General features: G+C 38.4%; 1 pseudogene across 1 annotated transcript; it reads right to left on the reverse strand.

Annotated features, from left to right (window-relative positions):
- Nucleotides 1–3,043: 3,043 nt before the first annotated feature.
- On the reverse strand, nucleotides 3,044–4,129 carry LOC116556052 (annotated as a pseudogene). The gene has a single exon (XR_004270810.1). The product of XR_004270810.1 is annotated as a nucleophosmin pseudogene (transcript).
- Between the last annotated feature and the right edge of the window lie 277 nt (nucleotides 4,130–4,406).

Raw genomic sequence — 4,406 nt, forward strand, 5'->3', positions numbered from 1 at the left:
GCTCTCTAACACTCAGCAACTTGCGCTGTATGGGAAGATGCATTTGTTCAGTAAGTAAAAACAATCATATGGATGTTTCTCAAAGAGTTCTTAGGATGAATGCTGCTTTCCAAGCGTAAAATGTTATGAGAAAACCTTTGCAACTTGAAGTTAATTTATGCAAAGGGGAGACGGGGGTTAAAAGCAGCACTACGCAGCCATTTCTCAAGCTGTCTTTTTTACAACTTACTTTAAAAGACTCTCCCTAACTCCCCCAAATTGAAAAAAAAAATTCAACTACAGAATAACCCTCAATACTATTTTCTTTCCCAACGATATTGCTTTCCATCTTTATGATTTTTCCAGCGAACAGATCATGTGAAAGCATTAATGATTGCACAATGCATGGAGTAAGTAAAGTAAGTGGAGCTCATAATTACCTCATTTACATTCTTTTATTCACTGAAACAGAATTCTTAATGACTTTTATGTGAAATGCAGGGTAATCAGCACAAATGAAGCTCTCTTGTGCAGGGTGCAGAAGTGAGCCAAGTCACTGGCTCTCAGCAGAAAATGCCTGATGAATGGTCAGACAGAGGCACCCAGCATGGTGCCCTAGGATGCTCCATTGGAAGAGACATTGCAAAGTCTTGTGTTTTAGGAAACTAGCACAATGAGGTTGAGCTCTTAGGAGAGGGGCTTAAAAGCAGGAAGAACAAGTATAGTATTTGTAACCATCTCCCTGATTTTCTGTTGGAAAAATAAGCAGCCTTCTATACTCAAAGTATTGTAAGTTAAGAAAACTGGTCACTGAATGGAGAATTCTACATTCTAGTTCTGGCCTGTGAATAGAGCAGTTGTGAAATGTTAAATGAATTACTTCACCTCTCTGGACTTAAGATTGTCCACTTGTGAAAGAAAAAGGTGCACACTGCAGAATCACCTGGGAAACAGATTCCCTTAAAACAGATTCATTTGGTATTTTCCAGGTCTACAGTTCAGTATTTCTTGGGGAAGAGGAAAAACAATCGCATTCTGAACAAGATCCCCAGGTGATCTTTAAACAACTAGCGTAAAAATGAAAACACTAAAAAGAAACAAACAAAACCCTAACATATTTATGTGAACAAAAGGCTCTTTAGATGAACCATTTTTGACATCTAAAAAAAGAAAACGTAAACATGGGTAGGATAAAAAGAATAACCAATTCACAAGGACACCTATGACAGCATGGGTATTCAAAAGACAGCGTGAAATATCTCAAAGGTACTGAATTTAATGATGATATGAGCCAGACAATGCAAAGGACAGATCACTTTTTCTAACATTAGGGAATCTTAATGCTAGAGGAATCCTCCCTATGAAGCTACTATCTGGATGGGCTAAGATGCGTAGTCATCAGTACTAGAGGTTTCAGCACAATTTCTGTACCTCTCTCTCTCTCTCTTTTTTTTCTTTGAGATGGAGTTTGAACTCTTGTTGTCCAGGCTGGAATGCAGTAGTGTAATCTCGGCTCACTGCAACCTCCGCCTCATGGATTCAAGCGATTCTCCTATCTCAGCCTCCCAAGTAGCTGGGATTACAGGCACATGCCACCATGCCCGGCTAATTTTTGTATTTTTATTAGAATTTTGTATTTTTATTAGGGGTTTCATCATATCTGTCAGGCTGATCTCAAACTCCTGACTTCACGTAATTTGCCTGCCTCGGCCTCCAAAAGTGCTGAGATTACAGGAGTGAGCCACCACACACAGCTCTATACCTCTCTTAATTGATATAAGCCATCAGCCTTGTTTCAGATTTTAACATGATTAAACTTACTCATCTTTTGCCAGTGCTTCTAAAATGTGTAAATAAATGTATGTGACTTCTAGATTCTTTCCATTTATAATGTATCATGGGTATGTTGGAACCTGAGTGCAGTGTTGACTAGGTTGTATGTTGATATTCCAAACATTCTAGAGATATTCTAGATTTTTCATATACATGATGCTGATGTTTAAATGTGGTAAAATAATTTAAAATTTTTCTACTATTTTGGGGGCCCCAAATTGTAAGCCAAACAAATTTCATTCTAAGCATTGCCTCTTATTTATACAGTAATAATATGTATTAAGAAAATCTATGTTATTTTAATAAAAGCCTCTGATGGCTAATTTTGTCTGTATAACCTTAAAATCTGTAAGGTGTATGATAGGACTAGCGTGTCTTCTTAATATTCCTAGCCTTCATGATTTTATCTGATCTGCTCATGGTCTAACTTATAAGTGTGTATTTTCTTTGTGACAGATGATATCACTTGTCTGCAGAGGGAATGCATGACTACAGTATGGAAACCAAGGTGGTTAATGTCTTAGTCTTTCACTGAGTAAGTGTCAGTGTTCTGATTTGAATAGTGAGGTTAGGATCACATTCCCCATGCTTTGAATTAGTGTATGCTTCTCCCCATGACACTATTGCAAAATTTCTACTTCATATGAAAGTTTGTGTGAGTGACTGTTGTGCCCTCTATTCATTATCTCCCTACTATTTAAATCACCCTGTTATATCTGCAGGGGTACATAATTTAACTATACATTGTAAATTGTATATGCCCTCTCTTTGGCCCTGAAACCACTTAGTCCCTACATTGCACCCCATTCATGAGCTTCCAAGAGACTCTAGACTACCAAAATGCAACTTGTACTCAGTGACCAAGTCAAAGAGAATGTTCTTTGTTATTTGTGGTGTTCCCTTCTAAAAATGTCCCAAACCACTGTTGCTTTTCCCCTCATCAGCTTGCGGAATTCAGTCAAACAAATCTTCCAGATTTTAAAATATTTCCTCTGTACATATAATTAATGTAATCAGTTGTTGCTGTATTTAAGTAGTTCTTTGGTTCTTTTTTTTTTTTTACTTTATTAAAATACTGAGTTTTATTTCACATGTATATTTTTGTCTCTCCACCATTTCCATGTCTGACCACCACTACCATGTCCTATCATAACATTCCGCACATACTTAAAACCAAGCAAAGGGTGGAGTTCCATCTTTAAAAACTACAGGCATTTTGGACAATACATTCTTGGCAATGGTATCTGGACAACATTTATCAAACACGGTAGGGAAAATTCTCACTCTGCATTATAAAAAGGACAGCCAGATACCAACTGTTACAGAAATGAAATAAGACGGAAAATTTTTAACAAATTGTTTAAACTATTTTCTTAAAGAGACTTCCTCCACTGCCAGAGATCTTGAATAGCCTCAGGGTCCGTCATCCGGAAGCAATTCTTTACATAATTGATGAACTTGGCTTCCACTTTGGGAAGAGAACCACCTTTTTCTATACTTGCTTGCATTTTTGCTTTAATGTCTTCTACAGAACTAGGTCCTTTTGGTGTTTTAATAGTTTTTTACCTGTTTTTTCAAGGATTCTTGTCCTTTTGATCTTGGTGTTGATGATGGTTTTGAGTCGTTTCCATTCTGATTTGACTTTTGTGCATTTTTGGCTGGAGTATCGCATATAGATTTCTTCACTGGCGTTTTTTCTTCAGTTTCCTCATCATCAAAATCATCATCATCATCATCTTCATCATCATCATCTTCATCAGCAGCAAGTTTTACTTTTTTCTGTGGAACCTTGCTACCACCTCCAGGGGCAGACCGCTTTCCAGACATACTTAAGAGTTTCACATCCTCCTCCTCCTCATCTTCTGACTCTGCATCTTCCTCCACAGCTACTAAGTGCTGTCCACTGATATGCACTGGCCCTGAACCACACTTCAATCGTAAGACCACTGGTGGTGTTATTTCAAAGCCCCCAAGGGAAACCGTTGGCTGTACAGACATTTTCAGAGTGGCCAGTGTTACTTTAATTGGACTGCCTTCGTAATTCATTGCCTCTGCTTCAACAATGTGCAACTCATCCTTTGCACCAGCTCCTAAACTGACCGTTCTTAAAGATAACTGGTGTTCATTTTCATCATTATCCACCTTAAAGTGATAATCTTTGTCGGCCTTTAGTTCACAACCGAAAAGATAGTTCTGGGGCCTCAGGGGGCTCATGCCCATGTCCATCAAATCTTCCATCGGGTGGCGACACACACTTAGGTGGAAGAGAAGGCGGATGGAGATAAACGACCACTGCTCAAAAGAATAGCCACCCAGGACGGACTTACACCAGGGCTTCTTTGGTTCTTAAAATCCCTGCTCTCAGACCTGTGGGTTTGGGATTCTTGTGTCAAGTTCCTTGTGTTTAGCTCTGTATTTTTTTTTTTAATGATTTTCTCTCAGGCTTTATATAAAAGATATATCCTGTTCATTCCTTTTTCAGTCAAACATAATCAAGGTGCATTCTGAACCCACCCTGCAGAACGCAACAAAATGTCTCAGGAATGAGACACATTAGACGCCTTGGAAAAGGGGAGACTTACAGGGCAGAATAA

The sequence above is a fragment of the Sapajus apella genome, unplaced genomic scaffold, assembly GCF_009761245.1.
Source record: "Sapajus apella isolate SASKATOON/1434 unplaced genomic scaffold, GSC_monkey_1.0 scaffold16, whole genome shotgun sequence".
NCBI classification, from domain to species: Eukaryota; Metazoa; Chordata; class Mammalia; order Primates; family Cebidae; genus Sapajus; species Sapajus apella.